A 26828-nucleotide genomic window follows, 5' to 3' on the forward strand; every position below is an offset into this window, starting at 1 on the left:
GCTCTTTCTTTTGATACATGTAAAATTACATTACCGTTAGGTTTGCTACTAAAAGTGACATTTACCGCATTTAAAAGTATACTATTTTCCTTCGAAACTTTAAAATCGATTTTCTCAAAAACTATAAGGTCTTTTTGAAAAATTGTGTTTTCCTCTTATTCCTAATGATCTCCTTAACATATCCTGCAAATTTAGGGTTTCTAGCATTTAAGGTGGATTTGCTATTAACCATTAAAGTCAGCAGGTTTTTAAATGTGTATTTTTTTTCCTTTGCAACTTTAAAATCGATTTTCTCAAAAACTATAAGGCCGATTTGAAAATGTTTTTTTTTCCTCTTGTAGCCACTGGAGGCCCCTACAAGCTCTGGGGCCCTGGGGCCACAAAATATTGTATCGCGGGCCGCAAATGGCCCGCGGGCCGCGAGTTTGAGACCCCTGCTCTAGAGCACATCTATAAAATAAATGCATAGCTGTTTAGTGGTCAGTTTTCTGCTTTATATTGTTTGTATTACATTTTTAAAATCAATATTAAAAATGAGGTACAGCTGTAAAATTTATTTTCAGAGCACCCTCTCACTCCCTTGTAAACACTGAAATGAATAGTCCCTGTCTCTTTTATTTCAATAAAGGACAAATGAAGTGAGGGGTATATGGAGGCTGCCATATTTGTTTCCTTTTACACAATACCAGTTGCCTGTCAGCCCTGCTGATCTATTTGGCTCCAGTAATGTCTGAATCACACCAGAAACAAGCATGCTGCTTATCTTGCCATATCTGGCAATAATGTCAAACATCTGATCTGTTGCATGCTTGTTCAGGGTCTATGGCTAAAAGTATTAGGGACAGAAGATTAGCAGGACAACCAGGCAACTGGTATTGCTTACAAGAAAATAAATATGGCAGCCTCCATATCCCTCTCACTTCAGTTGTCCTTTAAGAAGATTGGGGAGAGGGAGTTTTGGCAGGTGATGTGTGTCAGTCACCCCTAAAGCAAAGAGAAACCCATGAAATCTGCACTCTAAGCAACACACAGTACACTGCGGTTAGGATAATAAACTCTTTGCTTGTGAACCCCTCCTGCTGGCTGCAGATGATAAATATGAAATATTCATATGTACTATTTTACACCGGATAAACTGTTAAATATGTTTTATCTATTTAATTTTATAAAAACACATATTCCCTGTAAGCATTTTCAATAAACAGAATAACAAGTACGCTTAAACTACTGATAGACACTTGCTGGTAGCCAGATGTAGGCATAATACAGCCAACAAACAATCTTTTCCTTGGTAGAGTTTTTTATAGGCAGGCAATAAAAGAGCATACTCAAGTAGGCACTTACCTAAATTCCAGACCTACTTCATAGGAAGTTAGGAACACTTGTTATAAGCCAAGAAAAGCCAGCTTCAGAGTCACGGAGATCATGGGCATCATTCAAGCAATAATTATCTATCATTTCATAATGTTAAAATAACACTGACATTCACAAAAATATATAATCACATGGAAATGATAGCAAGTTATTATAGCCATTGTGGTTGTAATTTTCAGATCTGGAAGTTATCCGCTGCTCCACAGCACTTTGCATTCATCCTGTAAGCTCTAGTGACGGCTTTCATTCAAGCAGCTTACGTCTCATTGCTACTGTCTGTCATTAGAAGTGTGTGGATAATAAGTGATCATCCAGCCTAACCTGTCAGAATATTAATATGGGAGCTGCTATTACTGATTTGATTGCAAAGCCCAGGGACTTTATCCTTCACTTTTTGATGTGTTAGTCAGTGTACTCAAAAAGTTTTAAATTGGTGAACTGATCAATAATGTCATACATTAACATACTGATTTAGCCCATTTTGTAATGGTGGCATGACATTTTCAGTATGCAGACTGTTACCAGAGATCTATGCTGTCACAAGAGTATCCCTATTTGCAAAATGGCCATGTAAATGTTCTCACGACTTCTGATGTGCCCCTTAACCTACTACCTTGTCATAAACTTTCTTTCAGCACTTCTTATAACCCCTGGGAAAATCTTATCAGCACTTCAGCAAACACTCAGTAACAGCTATGGGCTAGTGATGAGTCATGTTTTACTAAAAACAATGACATGCATATGCCAGTATCTTAAGACATAGCTAATATCAAGAAAAGCACACACATTGCTTAAGGTCAGTCGGTACTGAACTCAGCTGCTCATCTCATTCATCTTTCTTCTCGATCTTCCTCTGCCGACCCTCTTTGTCAAGCTCTTCACTGGCTGCAAATTAACCAGAGGATTCAGTTCAAACTCCTAACCCTAACCTACAAAGCTCTCCACAATCTCTCTCCCCGGTACATATCCTCACTAATCTCAAGATACAAACCCAATCGCAATCTCAGATCGGCACATGTCCTCCTCTAGAATCAACTCCTCACATTCACGTTTACAAGACTTCGCACGCGCTTCACCCCTCCTCTGGAATGCCCTCCCACAACACATCCGTCACTTGCCAACCTTTGTTACCTTTAAACGCTCTCTAAAAACACACTTGTTCCGACAAGCATATGCTCTACTTTAGGCCACTTCCCTTTGTACTAAGACCAAATTGCACTCCTACTAGGTATCCTAAAACTCTATATATTTGCTGCATACTACCCCTCCTCCTGTTTCCCCCCCCCCCCCCCATTCCCTTTAGATTGTAAGCTCGCAAGGGCAGGGCTCTCTCCCCCTTTTGTGTCTTGGTAACCATTATACATTTTATTCATCATGTTAATTTTATCACTGTCATTACCAATTCGATAATTTGTATTTTGTATCATTCTTTGTATTTTGTCACTAATTATGTATCTTGTATATTGGTGTACACCATTGTCTGGATTATTATGTACCCCATGTTTGTTTCTTACTTTGTACAGCGCCACGGAATATGTTGGTGCTTTATAAATCAATAATAATAATAAATCAGTAATAATAATAATAAGGTTACATTCACAGTACTACGTTGCATTGGACAATATAGTGTGGGAGGTGGAGCAGCGCTAGAACGAAGACACACAAGAGGAATGTGAAGGCTCTATGGGATTCCGAGCCTTCCTTCTTCTTAGAGGAGTATCTTAATTTTTTCATTGATATCCAGTCAATTTGACCATTTCACCAAACCTGCTAGAAATTAATGCCACAAACTATTTCCCATTTCTGGCCAAATTCGGTCAATCAGGTCAATCACGTAAAATGGAAAACTTTAGTTAACCTGCTTTTAGTACCTGTTTTAAAGAGTACAGGTACTACTTTATACAGTATTTAGTCCATATATGCCCAGTGTAAAATCTTTCCTCACCTGGATAAACATTCATAAATGTATCACAGATGGCGACATCTTTACTGTTGGCAAGGTGTATCCCTGTAGGATGTTTGTTTTTAAGTGAGCAGAAACAACAAATGGTCTCCCAGAGTCCCTTATGGTAGAATGTTGTGACCTTCATACCCAAGGCTAAGCAACACTGGAGGGCTAGTCTACAGCGCACCAATATACAGCAATATATAAATATAGGACTTTTTTTTTTATCTGAAACCATGATAATTAATGTAAATCCTGAATAATATATTAAATTATACTATATTTAAGTGAACTCTAGCTTCTTTTTATTCAGTAGCAAAAGTGACAAAGCTGATTTTTGACAAGATGGAAGCATGGCTCATATATACCAGTGTCAGATCAGCTCCACTTGAATTGTCTTTGTGTTATACAAGGATGCTGCTGTAAAATCTTCTGGTAGATTGTGTGCAGAAATGGTGCCGTAGAAGAGCTGAGAAAGCACTTAGGAGAAACAGAGCCTTAGAAATGGCTGACAGCTCTAAATTTGAGCTGCTGTAGTACTCCTGCAATGAGGAAGCAAGAAGTAAAATGAGAAAAGGTTGGGGAGAAGCATCAGAAATGCATTTACAGAAAAGATAAGCATGCATGGATTCCAGCCAGCAATTCCCTGAATCCAGGTCAAGAGGAAAAAATTCTTAAGTGTTGATGAAACAGAGGATGGACGATGTTTTTGATTCATTATGGAATGAAGTCACAGATATGAAGAGACATAAATATGTAGAGACTGTAGGAGGTGTCAGAATAACTAAATAACGTCTTCCATACCAGACAGCATTCATACTTTTTGCTTTATTGGCCAGTTGTCTTGCTCCTCTCTCTCCAGCATACTCTCTCACTGACTGATCACCTGTAAACTCTCTTCCATGAATACTTACACAGACATTTCCCTGCTTCTTTGATCCACAGTGATCACTACTACATGCCAGATACCACTAACCTATCACACTGCATACAATACATATAGTGGTTCGGGCATGCAATCAGTATTGTGGCCCACAAGGAGGATGCAGTGTGGCACTAGGATCTAACATGTTGTCAATAATGTGGGTAGCTAACATAAGGAGTACAGTGTGCTACTAGGATCAGGCACCCATTCAGTATTTTGGCCCATTATGGAATGCAGTATGGCACTAGGAATTGACATGTGGTCGGTATTGTGGCCTACAGTATAAATGCAGTGTGGTACTTGGATCTGACAGTTATTCTGACCTGTAGGGAAAATGCAATGTGAAACTAGGATCTAAAATGTTGTCAGTATTGTGACCCAGAAGGGAAATGCAGTGTAGCACTTGGATCTGACATGCCTTCAGTATCATAGCTTATACTATGATCAAATATGCAAACATATCAGGAACCCATGCCTCCCAATTATTGTTTATTGTCCAAAAGGAAGCAACCTGGATCTCAAGAAACAATGCGATGGGTCCATTAGGGTTCAATGATCGGAACGAATCAAGTGTGTTCTTGGAAAAGAATTAATTATGTCATTATAGTATAATGTTCATATCTCTCTATATATGCTCTCTTACTTGGTTTTGGGAGGTCACTTGTTGATTTTTCTTCTCTAGTCCTTTGCTATAGTTGTTAATAGTCATTAAGTTATCTTAAGCTTCTTCTCGGTAATGGGTACTTTTCTTAACATGATGCATAATGTCTAAACCTCAAAGGTTTCCCCTGGGCAGTATGCTCTTTGCGGTCTGGATTACCTCCTTGATTTACGACAGCCCCATCACATGGCAGGTTGGCTCTTCCCCGATGAAGGCGGCTGTTTAGCCCTCTTCCGGGTGGTGGAGCGCATCCAGGATGCTGGTTTGTTACCATGGCGAGGACGCTCTAGCAGCGTCGACGAGCGTGGTGACGTCGCCATGACAGTGGATGGTGATGAGCCGTGCTCCGAGAGCATGCACGCTCACGCTATCAGACGTGGGACCTGACGTGGATCGGGGAGGAACAAGTGGGCGGATATCCTTCCGGGGTATTTTAAATACGCACACTTGCCTGTGGCGTTTTGAGCCTTATCCCCGCCACGGAGAGCAGCGGTCCAGGAGGAAGCTACCAAGCGAAACAATTGTTGACCGGAGGGTCTCTGTGGGTGGTGACACCTGAGCGGTGATGTATATGTACACATTGTGAATGGACATAGACTGTAAATATTGTCAGCTTGCAAATCTATGCTATTAAATCGGACAGTTTAAACCAGTTGGTGCCCATGTGATATTGGAATCTAGTACAATTATTGTTTATGATGTATTTTTAGGGTGATATGTCACTTGATTGGAGTGAGTAAGTACCAGATGAACAGTGACAGTTGTCATTAAACATCTGTCACGTTTAAGGTAACACAACTTTTCTTTGTATACTATGATCAGATATGCGGCCAGTATTCTGGCCCGCAGTGGGAATGAACTGTGGCACTAAGATTTCAAACGGTCAGTATGGAGGTCCAGACAGGAATGCAGTATGGCTCAAGGATGTTTAATAAAGTGGGTTTCTTCCTTAGTTGAGAGCAGTCAGCTCTTTCAGATGGGGTGGCTCCAATTACTAATTCTTCAAGCAATTCTTCTGAGAGCCATAATGTGACGTGAAGCAAGATGTTATAACTGGATGCTCAACTCCCATTGTTAATGAAGTTTGAGGCAGTAAGTCATTGTGCATCCAACATGTTGATAAACCTTGACTGTACAGAATGGCCCAGATCAGCAACAGTGAACCAACAGGCTAATAAAAGCCACTGCGGTCGAGACACCATTCAAAAGTAGGGGGGGGGGGCATTTTCAGTGGCAGCAGCATAATGCCTCTCAGCTCTTACTAGCAGCACATGCACTTTAGCATATTTATTGACATCATGCAGCCATTTTTAGAGCAATTTTGGCACCCCTTGGTGGAACTGCCTGTATGGCCTTTGCATAGATCTAGTAGTGCCTACGAGGCCACCACTTAATAATCTTCAAATGCAAGGCTAGCAGAAAAATGATGAAATAGTTCAATGTAACCATTAAACTAGACTCTTGGGCCCATATGCAATTAACTTTTTCTCCTGAGATTTCTCCTATGTGATATTTTTAAATGTGTCAATAAAATGCATTTTAAACCACCAGAAAGCAAGAAAACACTCAAAATAAATTTGATAGTACTTTTTCATTTACTTTTCGGTACTTTTTTAGTTGAAAAGTGCTGGAAAGTTTTTTTAAATAGAAAATGAAAAATTGGAAAAACAGATACTAGTTGCGCTGAGTCTAATTGGTGCCTTATATCATTCACCCAATAATATATACAGTTGAATATATATTCAATAAAACATCTGAAGATTTATTAATATAGTAAATTACATTTGGTATCATCCACCACATAAAGCGATATTGCACAATAATGTCAACACATATAATCACATCTGAGGTAAAATCACATCCCCAACAATACATGCATATCCAGCAATAATATTATATGGCTGCCTCATTCAAACTGACAGTCATCCACAGACCTTCCAATGTGCATACATTTGCCAAAAAGTATATGTGAAATATAGAATATAAAAAAGGCCTTAAAAATGAGTAAATGCAAAAATAGGGAATACCGTACAGATATCTAAAAATGGTGTGCCAGTAATTGTAGATATGACTCCCTCAAAGGGTAGAAAAAATGCTGGTATGTCCCAGTATAAATCACAAACATTTTACAATTGAAACAGTGCCCAAAAGTTGGTGAAAAAGTACTATCAAATGTATTTGGGGTATTTTCTTGATTGCTGGTGGTTTAAATGCATTTTGTGAAAATATCACCTTGGAGAAAACTCAGGAGGAAAAGTGAATTGAATATGGGCCCATGTGTCAAGCATTCTCTGCAGTCCCAGTCACACACTTGGTATGAGGCAAAACATTGGAGGCTGCTCTCATGATCTCTTCCAACACCTTCTGTCTTGTTAACTACAAAAATTACACTCAGCAGGTTTTTTTTTCCTTTACAGAAAAAATAAAGTAAGGCTGCATTAGTCTTAGCCTTATTTACTGCTCCATAGCAGGTTCATGTTTCAACAGAAAATTCCAGTACTCATATTTCTGCTTATGTGATAGAAAACAATCCAAACTTTTCATAGTGAGTTTTTTTGCAGTTGAGGCTGAGTACTACATCTACATGAAATTAACCTTTAATGGATTCTTCTCCAATAAACTGTCCAAATGTGGACTGTCAACATTTTGTACAAGCACAAAATGATCAAAAATACTCTGCCAGGTGATAGTTCGCGTTAGTGAGGAAGAAAAGGGTTGATGTACGTTTTGCACACCCCAAAGGGTGTACTGTACTATCTGTACACTGTGTGTCATTTATATCAGCTTCACCTGGGCACTATTGCCTATTGCCTGGGCTCTGTAACACAGACACAGAACATTTTCTCCTGGTGGACTCAAAGCGCCATAGCTGCAGCCACTAGGATACACTCTATATGTAGTAGAAGTGTTAGGTAGTCTTGCCCAAGGTGATGGCTTATGGAACAGGAAGAGCTGAGATTAAAATTCAGGTCTCCTGTGTCAGAGGTAGAGCCCATAAAGAGACTTTGAAGCGAGAATAATTCTCGCTTCAGAGCTCATAGTTGCTAAAACGCCGCTATCCCGCGGCTAAACGGGGGTCCCTTCACCCCCAAACCCACCCCCGCAATGCTTGGCCGTAGACTTGGTCGTGAGTGGAGGCAGGGCTGCAGCCGTTAGCCCTGCCTCCAGTCGCATCTATCAGCGGCGCATCGCCGCCTCTCCCCCGCCCCTCTCAGTGAAGGAAGACTGAGAGGGGAGGGGGAGAGGCGGAGATACGCGCTGACAGACGCTCGTGGGGCAGGGCTGCGGCGGTTAGCCCTGCCCCAACCAGGAAGCGCTCCCCTGCTGCACCGAGGGGATTTGGGGGTGAAGGGACCCCCGTTAAGCCACGGGATAGTGGCGGTTTAGCAGGGGCACACATGCCCCTGCTCTCTATGAGGTCTGAAGCGAGATTTATTCTCGCTTCAGACTCTCTTTAACCAGTACACTATCCAGCCACTATAAGACAAAGAGAGAGCCACAGAGAGACATGAGCTTGCAGCAGTGATGTTTGCTCCATGAAACTCTAAATCCCCTTTATAAAAAGACTGTGGCCTATATGCAATTAAGTTTTTCTCCAGAGTCTTCTCATGGGGATCATTTTTCAACTTATTTTTAAAATAATTTTTCAGCACTTTGCATTTGACAAAGTACCAAAAAAAGGTGAAAAGGTACCTTAAAAATCATTTTGTGTATTTTCTTGCTGATGTTTACAAGGCATTTTATTGACAAGATGTAAAAAAAAATCTTTCTTAGGAGAAAACTCAGGAGAAAAAAGTTAACTGCATATGGGCCTGTATGTCTGTGTGCACATTTCCCTTCTCATAGGAAAGTAATATCACCTTCTATATATCTCAAGCTCACTCCAACCTGAATTATCGCGAATTATTTCTGTTTTAAGAAAGCAAACTTTTGTTTTTCTTAACATCTTAGTAAGGGGGTGTGACGGATTGCGGAGAAACCGCCGCGCGTTCTGACAGTGAGGCGGCGGAATCCGCGCACAGAGCGGCGGTTTCCCTGCAGCAACATGTGTCTGGGCTGTCTGGAACTAGTAGTGCACACAGATGGAGAGCTGCGCGCGCGCCGCAAGACAGACTCTTTATGCCAATAGGAGAAGGGTCAGCTGATCAAGGCGGTCAGCTGATCCCAGCTCAGCAGGTGATTGGTTAATGGGAGCTGGGCGGCGCTGTGGAGCGCTTTACTATATATATCTCTTGCTGTTCAGTTGCTGGTTGTCTGGCGTTGCGAATACCTATGTGTTAGCACTCAGACCTTAGTCAGATCCTTCAGTGTGGTGGAACCAGGAGGACCTGGGAATCCACACTTAGCCAGTTCACTGTATTATTATCTGTGTTATTCTTTAGACCAGTTCCAGGGTGTAGAGACCACGGACCTCACACCCCAGACTACGAATACTGTGTATCATCTGTGTTATTCTTTACACCAGTTCCAGGGTGTAGAGACCACGGACCTCACACCCCAGACTAGGAATACTGTGTATCATCTGTGTTATTCCTTAGACCAGTTCCAGGGTGTAGAGACCACGGACCTCACACCCCAGACTAGAAATACTGTGTATCATCTGTGTTATTCCTTAGACCAGTTCCAGGGTGTAGAGACCACGGACCTCACACCCAGACTAGGGAACCTGTTTTATCATTCTGTTATACATCAGACTAGTTCCAGGGTGTAGAGACCACGGACCTCACACCCAGACTAGGGAACTTGTGTTATCATTCTGTTATACATCAGACTAGTTCCAGGGTGTAGAGACCACAGACCTCACACCCAGACTAGGCATTGTTTGATATCTGTTATGACTTATTGCTTTCCTGACTTTCCCTCTGCTTTCTGATTCGGTACCTTGCATATCTGATTACCTGTTGCCAAACCCTGCTTGCCTTGGATACCGAAATCAGCTTCCTGTCTTTGTACTTTATCTGTCTGTGTGTTGCCGACCCGGCCTACCCGACCTTTCTGGCTGTCACCCACCCCTTGGGTGCTCAGCCTTCCTGCAGGGTCCCCCTGCTCCTCAGAGAGGGCACTGCTGCAAAATCAGTCAGGGTCTCCTTCTCCTGGAGTCCTTGACTGCAGTAGAGTCTTTCTCTACTCATTGGACCACCTGCTACCCCGGTGGTCCAATTACTACTGTTACACCAAACACTTACACGCTTCAGGTGTCCAGAGGTTAGCAACATATCTGTATTATCGGTGATTCTGCAGATCATCAATAATCAGGTATATATCTGTATTCTTGGTGATACTGCAGATCACCAATCAGATTCTATCTGTGTGCTGACACCAATCGTTACAGGGGGCTTTTAGGACCATTGTAGTCCCTTGCACACTCCAATGAGTTCTGTGTCACCATGAGCTTGCTGGTTAGTCTGTACCTCTCGGTGTTACAAGCCCTACTGCATAGAGCCAAATTAATCCATGCCATGCACTGATGAGGATCAAACAACCCGAAACAGTCTGTATGCATGTTGGATTATTATGGCTCTGTACAAATTAACAAGCTGACACATTATTGCATTCCAGCGGTTCTGGAGGTGTGTTTAGCTTCTAAAGGTACAATGGTTAATTTGCATACATTCAGCAGTGATGCACTAAGAGACATCTCAAGCTCACTCCAACCTAAATTATCGTAAATTCTTTCTGTTTTAAGAAAGCAAGCTTTTGTTTTTCTATAAATTCTGGCACAGGGTTATAGGTAGCAGATGCATTTGCCTCCTGAGACAGATGCAGTGCAAAGAAACACAAGTTCTTTATTTGCACTGTACTGTATAGTGTATTTACAAGCTATTTTACCATATTTATAGAAAACAAGTCACAAAACATGAACAAAAACCATGGCATTAGATGGGCGACTTACTGCAACTTAAACAAGAGAATCCTCTATGCTCTTTATTCCAAGTCAAAATACTAGAAAACACAAGCAAATCTTTTACAGCACAAAAATTTGATACCTTGCTTGTCATTCCACCACAACCATGCAATTCCCAAGGCGGAACAGCTTGAACTGAGCAAACTGGCCTTTTATTTTTCACCTGAACATCTATCTCAGGAAGAACCAGGGCCAGATTTACAGCTCAAGATCCTATAGGCACATGAGTTCTGGTGCCCTAAACGCCGCCCCTCTGCATAGGCCACACCCCCAAGTCAACCCCCCCTTTCTTCTGAATTTCCAAAACTGACAGTAACTTCAAATTGCTCTTCGTTGCAACCAGGGCCACAGTGCTATGTCTGGAATACTGTTTCCATAAGACTTTCCACAAATCACCACCTTGGTAGAGTAGTTCATTGCATAGAGCATCAGCCATTGGGCTTGATTCACTAGACTTCAACTGATAATGCATGTAAAATGTAGTGAGCAAATAGTGTAAGCATGCAGTGCATACATTTCCCCTATTATGTGCATTGTTGGCTGACCCGGTCAGCCAAAAACACATTTAATGCTACAACATAAGCACTGTATGATGCTAAACTTTGCAATTACTATCAGATCAATAAAAACTGTAGTGAATCTGGCTCATTGTTATTGCAGAATCCAGGTTATCCATAACTTAACCACGCACCACTCTCAAATAACTGGCAATTGTCCGGGGACCATTGGGGGCCTCTCCCCCATTATCTCAGCTATAATGAGCAGCATGCAGTTGATCAGACAAACCACAGCAGTGGGCACTGTCCTCTCATCGCATTATAGCCGCTGCCTGGCTGTGCTGCTGCATCCACCATATAACTCCTGATGCATATCATGTGACATGCATTGGGGAGAAGGGGTCACTTGCCGTTAAGGGTTGTCGGGAAAAGGTGGGAAATGTGCCACACTTGTTGGTAAGGTGGGGAAGGGGTGACTGGGAACTTTAAACACTTTACTGCTTAAGAGTAGGAGGATTTTGGCTGTGCACTGACTGAACTCTCAAGCACCGGCAATTATACTTATCTGGTAACAGCCAGTCTCCGCCTGTGCCAGATAAGTCAGCTTTAAAGGGGAACTGAAGAGAGAGATATATGGAGGCTGCCATGTTTATTTCCTTTTAAGCAATACCAGTTGCCTGTGGCAGCCCTGCTGATCCTCTGCCTCTAATACTATTAGCCATAGCCCCTGAACAAGGATGCAGCAGATCAGGTGTTTCAGACTTTAAAGTCAGATCTGACAAGACTAGCTGCATGCTTTTTTCTGGTGTTATTCAGATACTACTGCAGAGAAATAGACCAGCAGGGCTGCCAGGCAACTGGTATTGATTAAAAGGAAATAAATATGGCAGCCTCCATATACATCTTACTTCAGTTCCCCTTTTAACCTCCTTGGCGGTAACCCCGTGTGTGACACGGGGTAAGCCGCCGGAGGGTGCCGCTCAGGCCCTGCTGGGCCGATTTTCATAATTTTTTTTTTGCTGGACGCAGCTAGCACTTTGCTAGCTGCGCCAGCACTCTGATCGCCGCCGGCCCCTGCCCGATCGCCGCTATCTGCTGCGGCGCGGGTCCCCCCCCCCCCCAGACCCCAGCGCTGCCTGGCCAATCAGTGCCAGGCAGCGCCGAGGGGTGGCCCGGGACTCCCAATGACGTCCCGACGTCAGTGACGTCGGTGACGTCATCCCGCCCCGTCGCCATGGCGACGGGGGAAGCCCTCCAGGAAATCCCGTTCTATGAACGGGATTTCCTGATCGGAGATCGCCGAAGGCGATCGAAGCGGGCGGGGGGATGCCGCTCAGCAGCGGCTATCATGTAGCGAGCCCTCGGCTCGCTACATGATTAAAAAAAAAAAAAATTTTTAAAAAAACTGCTGCGCTCCCTCCTGGCGGTATTTTTCATACCGCCAAGGAGGTTAAAGCGGTATCGTCACCATAAAAATCAAATTTCAACAGCAACTGGTCTGAGTGTATTAAGTGATAAAGATGCTAATCCTGCATTCAAAACTTTCAAAACTTTTTCTGCTGTTATGATTTGGAGTTATCACATACTTAAGGAGCACTGGCCCTTTAGTAGTCGGTGCCAAATAATTGCATGCTGGGGGTTCTTTTAATCTATAATGTATTCCTCCTCTTTCCTTTATTTCCCTGCCAGCTGCTTATCTGAAACCTAATCCCCTACTCACTTGTGTTTACAAGCAAGGCTGAGGCGACTCAGCGATTGGAGGAGACAAGAAAAAAAGTAAAGGGCAGAAATGACATCACGAGTTAGCCTTAACTGTGGGCAAAATACATGGCCCCCACCAGGAACAGAATTCTCGTCATTTACTATATAACATTCACTGAAATAAAAACGTGGACAGTATAATACATGTGTTATGTAAGTAGATCAAGTATTTATCTACTTATATTTGTGTTTTTTTCCCTGGCATAGTATGGCTGATCCTACTGCTTTAAAAGTACTTATTTTCAACATGCAGACTATTCTACTGACTGGCAGTAAACTTGGACATTTCTGCCATTTTCAGTCAACCACTCGTTGCAACGATCACAAACACAGAGTAATCAAGCTGACATACGGTTTGCCAAGAATCTCTACAATGTTTGGAGCTCAACTGGAAGTGCTAAGTTTTTCTAAATATAAGTAGAATTAACAAATAAATCAACAAAGGTTTAAAGAATCCCCCCAAAAAAGTATTGTAACGTCGTGCTTGTATGGTCTATAAATGTAACTTGCTTAGCATGAGCCCTAACGTAAGGAGACTATAAACACTGGCATAAATACTAGGTACTACTTGATTGAACACTTACAAAAGACCTTGTAAGGCCCAACAACACACACTGATTGACATAAACAAGAACAATCTGAAATGAAAATGTTAGCACCACCAACATGAACTCAAAAATAACCAGAGACAGAAACTAAAGCATTAGGTTTGTAGTATTTGTTTTTTTTTTTTTTTTTATTAGTATTCACCACTAGTATCTTTTAAGCGCTGTTTTTTCATAATGTTTTTTTTTACTCACATATTATACCATTTACCAAATTAGACAGCATACTGTCTAAATGATATCTACTCACCTTTGGAAATCCACACACCATTGGAAAGCAGAGAATCTTGGCTTTCATTTGCACTTTGCCCCACATTGGTACAATGCACATTTTCCTGAGTTGGGGGTGTTGAATGAGGGGAGTCCACTGCGCCTGGCTGCCAGCAGCACTAACCTGGCAATTCAATTTTCCAGCTCGAAGCCTAGTGGGCAGTTGTGGCATCTGATCATCTCCTGGTTCATCAGCTCTCCTCACTTGTTCCCTACCTGCTGTACTTTCGGCACAATGAATGTATGTACTGTACCTGCCATGCCTCGGAATAAACTTGGGAATTTCCCAAGATGAGTAAATATTATTTAAACAGCAGGCTGTCAAATCTGGTAGACAATATAATATGTGAGTGCCTTATTTGTTATCACCTTAAGCTTTGATTGAGACACATTAGTAATATTGTTTTTGTGTTTCCAAATTGTTACACTTCTAAACAAGAATGAGGGAAATCTTTCAGCTTAGATTTTTACCCTTAAAGTGAACCTCCAGACTAAAAATCGACTCAGCAGCACTGAAAAGGCTTGGTGTTTCGTTAACAGTTTCACAGCATCAGAACTTTGTATCTCTTATACAAGCCTCATTTTTAGCTGCACAGAAGAAAACTGCACAGGCATGTTCCCCCTGATGCTGTGCAAAGCATGATGGGATTTCTGATGTCGTTGTTCTCGTTCTGCTCTTTTGGTGCAATTTTTTTTTTTACATTTTGAATTTAACAGACATTTGAAACCTAGCGTGTGCAGCTGGGAGGGGTAATCAGGACACAGGACAGTTGGAATTGTGTCTCCTGCTCCCTGTCACCTTCTTTCAACCAAAAAGATGGCTGCCCCCATGACAAAGATGGCAGCCCCCATGAATCACAAACATTTGCCTGTTCTTTTAAAACAGGGTGGGTAAAAAATTATATTACCTATCTATTCTAATTAACATAACTAATGTAACTTAATGACAGTATGTTTGTTTAGGCTGAAGTTCTGCTGTAAAGGAATACTGTAGGGGGTCGGGGGAAAATGAGTTGAACTTACCTGGGGCTTCTAATGGTCCCCCATAGACATCCTGTGCCCACGCAGCCACTCAACGATGGCAACGATGCACCAGCCCTGCCTCCGGTTCACTTCTGGAATTTCAGACTTGAAAGTCTGAAAACCACTGCGTGTCCTCGCTCCCGTTAACGTCACCAGGAGAGTACCGTGCAGACACAGACCATACTGGGCCTGCACAGTATGCTCCTGGTGACATCAGCAGGAGCGAGGACACGGCAACGCAGGTGCAGTGGTTTTCAGACTTTAAAGTCTGAAATTCCAGAAGTGAACCGGAGGCGGGGCTGAAGCATCGGTGAGTGGCTGCGCGGGCACAGGATGTCTGCGGGGGCCCATTAGAAGTCCCGGGTAAGTTCAACTCATTTTCTTTCGACCCCCCTACAGTATTCCTTTAACCACTTTGTCCTCCTTGATGTATAAAAACGTCAAGGAGGACAGGCGCGTGCACGCGCACTCCCGGCCGCGGATTCGGTAGCCACGGAATCAATGTATCGGGCTATGGAGCCCGATCACTGATTCCTCTCCCCCGCTGAAAAAGCGACAGCTTCTCTCGGAAGCTTCGCTCTTTCTGAAGCTGTGTCCCTCTAAGCGTACATTGTACGCTTAGAGTGACGTCATGTAAACAAACTCGAGATTGCCATCTTGTGACCAAAAAGTAAAACTACAAGTAAATGTAAAAAAAACATTACAATACACAAATATTTCCCCAAATAAAACACTTTTATATCCCACCCTCCCAAAAATGCCGACATAAAATGTTTAATAAAAAAAAAAAAACATTACTATAAAAAAAAACAAACACATAAATATTTACCTAAGGGTCTAAACTTTTTAAATATCTATGTAAAGATGAAATATTTCTCTCTATTTTTTTTATAAGCTTGTAAATAGTGATGTATGCAAAACGGAAAAAATGCTCTTTTTTTCCAAATAAAATATTGTCGCCATACATTGTGATAGGGACATAATTTAAATGGTGAAATAACCGTGACAAATGGGCAATTACAATACGTGGGTTTCAATTATGGAGGCATGTATTATTTTAAAACTATAATGGCCGAAAACTGACAAATAATGAATTTTTTCATTTTATTTCTTATTCTTCCTGTTAAAATGCATTTACAGTAAAGTGGCTCTTAGCAAAATGTACCCCCCAAAGAAAGCCTAATTGGTGGTGGAAAAAACAAGATATAGATCAGTTCATTGTGATAAGTAGTGATAAAGTTATAGGCTAATGAATGGGAGGTGAACATTGCTCGGATGCATACGCTGAAAACGACTGAGATGTTAAGTGGTTAAAGTGTACGAGAGACGATATAAAACAAAAGTTTTATACATACCTGGGGCTTCCATGAGCCCCATGTGCATGGATCGCTCCCACGCCGCCGTCCTCCGCCTTCTGTATCACTAGTACCAGATCCCGTAACTTCGGCCAGTCACGGACAGTCTGCTCAACAGAAGTGCACACTCTACGTATCTCTCCTGTGGCTGCCGGAGAGATCCGTAGAGAGCGCACTTCTGGAGGAAGCCCCAGGTATGTATAAAACTTATTTTATATCGTCTCTGGTTTAAATCCAGTTTATTCAAATGAAACTCCAGGGTAGTCCTTTTTAGAACTGGGCCTATGAATACAACTCTTGTAATTATTTTTAGTGCGGGTTCACGTTAAGCATTTTAATGCAATAAACACACAATACAATCTATACAATGTCATTTTAGACAATTCTTCGTTTATAAAAAATGTGTCATGCACTTTGGTCGACAAATGTATCCATAATATCATCAAAGTTAAGTTGTAGGGATAAAGTAGATTCTATTCCAAGGGTTTTCAACCCTGATTGTCTTTCTTGAGTTAGGCCTTATTCAAATCATGACGCGCTTCTGTGTGCATTTGGAAGCGCGTATGATGTGCAACATGCAAGAATGGCAGCAGAGCATAGAGAGCCCTTCTGCCGTTTACTTCATAGTTGCTGCGCATCAGTACGATGCGCTATGATGCACTTGTCGTAATGCTGCATGCGTTCTGCAGGCAAGCACAGTGCTGACCCATTCACTGTAATGAATGGGATCAGCAGTAGCGGCACAGATGGCGTGCAATCGTACGTGTTGTGTTCCGATCGCACAACCATCTGCGCGTCATGATGTGAACGTACCCTTACTGTTGACTGATATATGTACAATAGTGAAAACTTATTCGTGGCGTAACAATAGTCCCCACCGTGTGTTTGTGTGTGTGCGTGCGTGCGTGTGTGTGGGGTCCTTCTTCTGACCCTAGCATTCCTACAGAGATTTATAGAACTACAGATCCCAGCACAATATGTAAACAGAAGTCTACAAACTACAGATTTCAGCATACTATACATGTGATAGATATTAAATGGATGGTGTACAAATGTTATTGATTGTATTAATTCTTTCTTTTCATTAAATCTTTGTATCTGCTAAAATGTAAAGTATTTGGTGCTAGGAGCTAAAATACATTGTTACTAGGTAAATCTGTACACCAGTTGATTGTGTTGATTGAATGTTTCCTCCACCAATCAGCAATGCCATGTGACAGGCAGTTGTTGGGTGGAAAATTGTGGAAAAGGCAATGCAGCAAGAGGCTACATAAGGAGATTTTAATGGAAGTTGGGCAGTCAGTCGGTGTGCAGAAATAAAGCTCCAGAGAAGTAAGGAGGGAGTGGCTGGGGTCTGGTGAGACAGAGCAGCTAAAAAAAAAAAGCTGGTTATCCACATTGAAAACACCAGAAGCTTGTATCATTGTTAATTTGACGAGATTATATTTAATTCCTCCTTTTATGGTTATTATCTTCTAGCATCTACCTGAGCCTGTAGAAGTGATTACCTCCTGGGCAAGTGGCTCATTACAGAAATGGACAGAACTGTTTTATAACGCATCATCATTTGCCTATGTTATTATACTATATTAATGTATTCTTTAAAGAGAATCTGTATTGTTAAAATCGCACAAAAGTAAACATACCAGTGTGTTAGGGGACATCTCCTATTACCCTCTGTCACAATTTCGCCGCTCCCCGCCGCATTAAAAGTAGTCAAAAACAGTTTTTAAAAGTTTGTTTATAAACAAACAAAATGGCCACCAAAACAGGAAGTAGATTGATGTACAATATGTCCACACATAGAAAATACATCCATACACAAGCAGGCTGTATACAGCTTTCCTTTTGAATCTCAAAAGATCATTTGTGTGTTTACCTTCTGTCCCCTTCTTCTCTCATGCACTGAACATTACAGGCTTCCTGCAGACAGCTCTGCATGTGCCTGTGTTTGTAATTCCTCAGTATGTGTCAGCCAGCTACTTTCACAGCCTAACAGAGGAGGATTTTTATCCAGCTCTCTTCTATCACTGATAAGATAGCAGAGAAGCTGCTGGCTTATGTAAATAAAACACACACTGGAGTGTGCATAGAGGAACAGACCAGCAAGGAAGAGTTGGCAGCCTTCCAGACACAGGCCGACAAGTCTGACAAGGGAAAGATACATTGATTTATTACAGAGACCGTGATAGTACAAAGTGCTGCAGTAAGCCAGAACAGATTAGATTAGGTTTAGGAACTTGTAGGATCGTAGAAAAAAAGTTGTAATTTTTGTTACAGAGTCACTTTAAATACCAAAGTAGATAAATACTCCCTCTTTATCGATTATAGTTATGTTATTGGCTCACATTAATAAAGTTAATTACCTCACCAGTGATTCAAGGAGGTGTAATATACTTAATACGTCTATCATGTAAAACATTAAGGCAGCCCTGGGAAGTACAGCAAAGACTCTGCACATTTTTACTTCAGGTAATAAAGGAACTTCCTTCCAGTGTGCACAGGGTTAATGCCTTAATAAAAAGGAAAGCTTACCATAAACAACCTGAGGGATACTTTCCTGCAAAAAGGGGGAACCGCTCTGTCAGCTTTATTGATGAGTTACAGACTTGTTCATCTGTATGCTGTCTGCTACCTGCTGCAAGATTACCTGTTTATAATTCTGGAACAGGAACTGTTTTCAATCAAGTGCACCAAAGTTGAAACACGGTTGCTTGTTTGCATATAAAAAATGGTTGCCTGTCAGAAAGGTAAAGGGGAACTCTTACTAAAATAAATTCTCCCATCATACAGAGACAACAAACTGGAGCTTTCTTTATACTATACATTCAAGTTACTGGTCAATGTTTTTGGCTACAATATTTACTGCAATAGATACATTTTATTAGATTCTAACCATTGTATTATTCCTCAGCAAGTGCCTGCTCACACTAGGACCATTGCCAGACTGAGTCGAAGAATCTACGGCAGCGGACCAACAGACATACTTTCCTATGTCCTGGTTTGTGTTTATGCAACACTCAAACCTGACCTGCACAACTTTTTAGGACAGCAGATGCATTGCCATGGAACGCCACATATCCACTCCCAAGTACGTTAATTGCAGCTAAACTGCCACACACTGGCGGAGTGCTGCAGCCTATTCATAGTAGACAGATATGCTGCCACTCCATCATAGTAAACACAGGCTCCGACTGAAGAACAGGCAAGCTCAGAAGAAATGTACAAACTTAATGCAGATAATAACCAGGCCAGTAATTGAACCTGAGACTCTAGCACTATAAAGGTGCCCATACATTAGAACGAATATGGGCAAATTCGACCAAGAGACAAATTTATCTCTAATCGAATCTGATTAGAGATAAATTTGTCTGTAGTCGAATCTGCCCATACACTACAGGCCGATTCCCATCCGATTTCAGCATGAAATCATACGGGAATCAGTTGAGCCGCCGCGTCCGCCCCGCTTCTGCCCCAAAAATGTATAAATGTATGTAGTGTATTTATACATTACCTGTCCTGTAGCAGCTCGCCGGGTCCATCTGTCCATCTCACCGGTAAGCCGCATACACGCTAGCGGCGCATAGCATCTGACGTCAGACGCTATGTGCCTTTGTGACGTCAGACATAGCACAGCCGGCGTGTATGCGGAACCCGGCGAGATAGACGGAAACCGCGTGGAGGCTGACACCGGACAGGTAATGTATAAATGCACTACACTACATACATTTATACATTGCGGCGGCAGTGGCGGGGGTTTCATCGTCTTGTCGCTCCTTCGCAATTCGTCCGACGTACCGCCACGCACCCGACCAACCAACTTCGACCGTACCCGAAATTGGTCGCTTTGTCGGTCGGGCATGCACTTGGCAGCACCAATTTTCATCCAATTCGATTATAATAAATGCATTGGATGGTCGATTGGTTGGTTGGTCGGCTAGTGTATGGCCTACTTAAGAAGAGAGCACTATGCAATGCACTCACTATAGTGGCTCCCCCATGAAATGCCGGCGACAGCGAGATGAGATGCTGCGAGGGACATGTCTGTTGCAAGGGGCTAAGGGAAGTATGCGCTGCTTGGAGAAGAGGCAGGCGGCGGGATGAAGACAGAGCATGGGGCAGAGCGACACACCAGGCGACACACCAGGAAGAGTGAGTTATTACAAGCCACACATCATGCAGGGGGGGGGGGGGGGGTTGTTGGCAGCGGCTCAGGGGGACCCTTGTCACTTAAACGGTCCGTGAGTGGCTCCTGTTATGTGGGGGCATGATAACTGCACCTGTTATCTGAGGGACATGGCATGGGCAAGGTGATGACTACATATTATATGGCATATTTTATTTAATTAAAACAGTAATGGTTTACTTAAATGCAGTAAGAAAAGTTGTTTTTATGTCTCTATTACACCCCATGTGTGAAACAGAAGGACAATGAACTGCCCCACTACTTATCACTAACAATTGTCTTATTGTGATAATTATACAGTAATAAGGTTCAGGATACCTTAGTAAATGGTGTTGCTGCAATGCTCTAATCCTTAAAGGACCACTATCGCAAAAAAAAGTAGGCAGTTAAAGTCTGACAGAACCAACAGGTTTTGGGCCAGTCCATCTTCTCATAGGAGATTCTCAGGGTTTTATTTGTTTTCAACAGCATTTTTTGAACAGCAGTTTAACTGCCTAAATAGCAAGATACCAGCAAATCTCACTTGCACACTATTTTGTCAGTTAGACTTTATGTTCAATGCATTTCCTGAACAGTAGTTGCAAAGAAAACCCTGAGAATCCCCCATGAGGAGATGGACTGGCCCAAAACCTGTCAGTTCTGTCAGATTTTAACTGCCTACTTTTTTCGCGATAGTCGTCCTTTCAAGGCAAAAGCAGTGTAAACGCTTTCTTTTATAAACCCCACATTTTTTATGTTAAACGGCACTCCTTGAATATCGCCCTGAAGTAAACCTGAGCATTATTAACTGATCATTTAAAGATAAAGTAAGTAATATGAGATTGCTAAAAATGAAATCTTTACATTTTCAGTCTTTCCAAGACTAGAAAAGATGTAATAAGCCATAGTGAATTAATCTGAGCGTCTGTATTGGTCGTGAAAACCACCCATCACACTGAAGGACTGATAGGCAGGCCTGAATGGTTGAAGGGGAGGAATTTCCCTGCTAAAGCAGAATTACAGTGAACATTTCCCCTCCCTTTCAATAGATTTGCCACTCCTGTTGTCAGGAGATTAATGTTTGATGTGCAAAGATAAGCCTCTCCCTGCAAGCAAATGAGGAAGATCCTGGCTGAAAGCTGCACTGAAAGCAAACACACGCGCACGCACCCACACACACCTTGTTCTAGCAGTGTGGCATACGGTAAATTATGTTTTTTTACACAGTTAGCATCACTGCGGGACAAAAGTTAGGACCACTATATGGAATCATATGACCGGAGAGGGAAGTTGTAAGTGCTCTTAATCTAAGTACACACATACGGTGATGGTCACCCATTGAGGATCGGGAAACAATCCATCAGGCACCAAGTCGGGGACAGATGTTGTACAGGTGCATCACTAGCCTTCAGGTACACGACACAGTTAGAGGGTGACCAAAAATAACATTGTGCCCAAGCTTGCTTAGGCGCCATTAAGGATCCAAGATGTTGGATTCTTGAGCGACATCGGGCATAAGTTGTATACAGTACATGCTAGACAGGCAAACGATTGCCAAAGTGCCTATTATTGGCTGTTACAGATGTCTTATATCTAAGGTGTGTATGTACCTTTAAACCAAGCAGTACCTGCCTTTTATATAAGGCTGCAGGGAGGTCTGATCAGCCAATTACAGGCACATACTGTTCAAGTCTTAGTACAAACATAGCAAGAATCTCAAAAACAACTTGCATATCTGTGTGAGAGAGAAGTAAAGAGTTAAAAGCATTTTTAAAGTGTCATGGTCCCAATAAAATAAAAAGCATTTGTTTTTTTTAATCCCCAGTTAAGTTTTAACCCCAGCCTATTAACCCATTGTTAACCTCTGCAGTACTTATACCTGTTCATAAACTTTTAATGACTGCCACCTGCAGCTAGGGTGAAAGCTTGGGGCCTCATTGCTCTACAGATGCATCTCTCAGCCGTTGCCTAGCGAACGCATCCGATCGCTACAGGCATGCAGGCTAGGGATAACCATCCACCACATGCTTAGCTAGTAATAAAATATGGCATATGGGGTATCATTTTAACCGGGAAGGGCCAAATAATTCATTTTTATGTGTTTATAACCGTGGGGTGTGTCACGTGAAAATTAAGGAAGGTAACAAATTGGTATTTTCTGCATTTAATTTTCCCCCATAAAATTATGATAAACTAAAATAGTTTTGGGAACAACCGTGGAACGCAAACCAGTTAAGAAGACAGGCAGTTTCCAGCCATACTGATACAACACTGGGGCAGTTAAGCCCTCCTCCCCTTAAGGCTTTCTCCAGGGTCACTTTAAAGTCCTTGCTGGTCAGGATTTAATAACAGATCAGCTCACATAATGAAGAAGAAGTGTTCACACCATAGGCTTTATAGCTTTCATTAATAATAATAACAATTTATTGCTTATTATAAAGAATCCTCTGATGATCATTTCTAGAAAACATGAAGCAAAACGAAAGAACTAGCTGATGCATGAAATAAAATAGTTATTCTATCAGCCACAAGCTGCATCGCCACACATACCCCCTGCCAGAATTAGAAAGTGTGAAATCATTTCCATGGCTAAACAAAGAAATCTATATTATACTTGATGGTTTTCCTGCAGCCTAGCTCGAGAACATTTAAGGCATGTAAAAATAACACTGGGCCATGGACTTTAACCAGGTAGTAAATAATTCTGCTGTAGGCTTGAGTTGCCCATTATCTCTGCAGAATTTTATTGCATAAGGTACTATAAACTGCTTTATTACCATTATTACCGTATTACTACATTTAAATACAGAAAGGCAGAAACAATAAATAGACACTGAAAGATTTGTATTTAGGCTATGTAGTTATGCTGACAATATGTTTTCTTTATGCTTATCAAGCAGAATATAAAAGAAGAAAGTAGTTAGAAGGTGTTACTTTGCAGATCTAGGTTATACACACACCTTGTACACCCTACAGACAACAACAATATCATTCTTTTTGTGTCACTTATGTCAGTTATGAAGGGGGGATGAGGGTATGCCAAAGCTACTTAGAGAGGAACTCCAGTGAAAATAATGTAATAAAAAAATTCTTCATTTTTCAATAATTATGTATTAATGATTTAGTCAGTGTTTGCCCATTGTAAAAAATTTCCTCTCCCTGATTTACATTCATCACATGATGACACTTTTACTGCTTGCAGGTGATGTCAGTGGAAGTAGCTGCTGCTTGCTTTTTTGGCCGTTGGAAACCATGGTCCTCAGAGTTTCCTGTGGGAGGAGTTTCACCACAATATCAGCCATACAGAACCCCCTGATGATCCGTTTGTGAAAAGGAATAGATTTCTCATGTAAAAGGGGGTATCAGCTACTGATTGGGATCAAGTTCAATTCTTGTTCACGGTTTCTCTTTAACCTCCTCTTCATGGATAGCTTGGTGGATAATGGTTAGCTGTAGGGTTCTGGGTTTATGATATGGGCTCATCTAGAAGTTATGCCTTCCTCCTAAAAGATTCTGGTAAATTAACAGGCACTGATACAATTAAATTGTTAAATCCTTTGATATGACTGGTTTACTGTTCTCCATATATCACTGCAGGAAATATTGATTTGTAAAACACCAACATATTCCATGGCGCTGTACAGAGTAAGAAGCAAATGGTATATTCAACATATAGACTATGGTACACAATACAGTAGATGTCACAGTAATAACAGTGAAGAAGAACATACTGAACAAAATGTATAGCAGCTGTCAAGACATAAAAAGGTGAGAGAGCCCTGCCCTTGCGGGCTTTTAATCTAAAGGTATAGGGAGGAAACAAGAGAAGGTGTAATATATAATATGTGTACCTAGAGACAGTGTGTTTTCAAGTTATATTTAGTAAGAAGCACAACTTGACCAGAGGTTGAAGGGGAATGGCCCAAGAATGAATGTTTGTCTGAGAAAGTGAATTGAGGGAACCTGTAATGATCCGCTCAGCTGGCTGCACAGGCAGACAGCTGTTTGACCATTCCTCTAGTCTGTAGGCTGCAGGTCTCTGGAAGAGAGACCTATCTTTTCTTTGCAAGTTCCAGATCTGCTCTGCTGCTGAGGAATTTGCATACATTGGTTATGCAAATTATTTAGCTGCCTCCTTTGTAGGCTGGCAGTATCAAAAGCTATGTTTTCCCAGAGTCCTTTGCTGGTCATCCCTTCAGGGTTTGTTGAAACACTCCTAGAGTGTCAGCCATGCTATTTCTTGTCAAAGTTATCTTAGAGTAATTCTTGGCACTGCACTAGGCAGTTTCCCTAGTGCAGTTAGATTGTTATCTGTTTTGTCTGTATTGCCTCTCTGTTGCGATTGTCCTGTCGCCTATGGTGGTTGTCAGGAAATCGTTCTGTCTGGGGGTGCTAACCAGAGCAGCGGTTGCTACTGGTAGCCCCTTCTGTTCATCTGTCTTGCTTGGATCGCACTAGCCTCTAGCGGTAGCGGCTGTGGATCCTTCTGATCTGCTTTCTTGGAGTATAGCTGGAGCAGCGGTTGCTACCAGCTATCTTATCTGTCTGTCTTGCTTGGATCGCACTAGCCTCTAGCGGTAGCGGCTGTGGATCCTTCTGATCTGCTTTCTTGGAGTATAGCTGGAGCAGCGGTTGCTACCAGCTATCTCATCTGCCTGTCTTGCTTGGATTGCACTAGCCCCTAGCGGTAGCGGCTGTGGATCCTTCTGATCTGCAATCTTGTTTCTGTACCTGGATCGCACTCGCTCTGGCGGAAAGAACAGTGGATCTTCCCTTTCTTGTTCCTGAATCCAGATCGCACTCGTTCTGACAGAAAGAGCAGTGGATCTCTCCTTTCTTATTCCTGTTTTCCGTTTGTCTGTTTTGTCTGATACGAACGCTTGCTGTAGGCTCGGTGAGGTAACCGTTAAGCAAGCGCTCACGTCCTCTGCTTCGTGTTTGTCTGTCGGTGGTTAGTTAGGCGAGCTTGTCTCTGTTGCGCTTAACGTGCGGAGATCGCGCTGTAAACGCATTTGCTGTTGCGAATGAGTGCGGTGTTCGCGTTTAGTTAGCGTTTGTTGTTTTCGTTGTTTTCTCATTGTTGTTTGCTGTGCCTTTGCTCCTCTCGTGTTCTGTTCTGATCTGTCTTGTGTCACTTCTGGCGATCGCCTTTCTCGCGATCACGTTCTTGCTTTTGTTTCTGCTGATGTGTGTTGGTGAACACACATTCATCCTGTATCTGTGCTCTTTCTCTTTAAGGGCTGTTCAGCCCCGCATTGTCTTAGGTCTGTACAATTCCCATCTGGCATTTGTGGCTGTGCAGAGGCTGTGCTCGTCTGCACTCCACAGCGCCATCTGCCGGTGGGAGTTGCCATCTGCTGGTGCATTGCACCTAGCCTGGGTTCACCTAATTATACGCTTGTGGAGGGTTTTCGTTGTGTCAGTGCGCCTCTTGTGTGCTGACCATGAAAACGACTCTGCAAACGTTACAGAATCCTTAAATATTTCAAAGGTTTGAGAGTTATGGATGTGTTTTGGAAACGGATACCAGAGGAGGGTTGAGGTTTATGAGAAATCTTGCATTTCCAGCGATATATAAATAAGTAAAAAAGGGAAACAGGTGAAGGGTGCCTAGTATGTAAAGCCTGTTTTCCATCTAGCAGCACCTGACATTACCCTAAAATTATTATTTTGGATTTATATAGCAACAGCATCTTCCATGGTGCTTTACAATAAGGAATACACATTTCAGATAGTTACAAGGCAATGAGTACAGACAAGCAATTGAACAACTAAGGTGGAAAATATGTGACACTGTGTTCCTCTTTCAGATGGACAACTGAACTGTGTGGTTGTCGGGCAGTTCAACATCCAGTCTGCCGCCCAAGTGCACCATTCAGGTGCAATTTAAATGCAGCTAAATGGCAGCGATTGTAAAACCACGTGCGTCAGCACTTGACATGTGGTGGCTTTACACATCAGCAGACAACCACAATATGCAACTCCATGACGTGCCGTCTGTCCACTGCCAGTACCCCAGCAGTCGCTGAAAAGGGATGACAGGTGCAAGAGAGCATCTGACAGCTGCCCTGAAAGAGGCTGAACACATAAGGGGAAAGAGCTAAAGATGGCTAACTACAATATCTGAGCTCACCTGCACGTACCACTACAGATGAAATATGAAATGCTTCTATTTCCAGTTAAAGAGTGGACCTGGATAAGCAATGCATTTATGTTTCAACACAGAGGAAACAATGAGCTTTTATTTATTTGTTTTAAAAGAGAACTGGAATGTGGCATACCGTCTTTCATTCTTCTAGAAGGAAATAGGGGGTTCTTGAGGCCTAGTGGTCAGCTATCCCC

At 42.2% G+C, this 26828-nt stretch overlaps 1 protein-coding gene across 2 annotated transcripts in view; it reads right to left on the reverse strand.

The window, feature by feature from the left end:
• The window catches only part of SOWAHB (sosondowah ankyrin repeat domain family member B), a 101407-nt gene that overhangs the window by 50655 nt on the left and 23924 nt on the right, over positions 1–26828 (reverse strand). The window contains exon 2 of one of the 2 annotated variants that reach the window (XR_011020318.1): positions 3825–3861. The exons of the other annotated variant lie outside the window; for it this stretch is intronic. The gene's annotated coding sequence lies outside the window, so the exon portion shown is untranslated. Of the gene's footprint in view, positions 1–3824; positions 3862–26828 lie in introns of those variants that run through there. 2 annotated transcript variants of the gene reach the window in all.

This window comes from Hyperolius riggenbachi, chromosome 1 (genome assembly GCF_040937935.1).
Source record: "Hyperolius riggenbachi isolate aHypRig1 chromosome 1, aHypRig1.pri, whole genome shotgun sequence".
Classification (NCBI taxonomy): Eukaryota; Metazoa; Chordata; class Amphibia; order Anura; family Hyperoliidae; genus Hyperolius; species Hyperolius riggenbachi.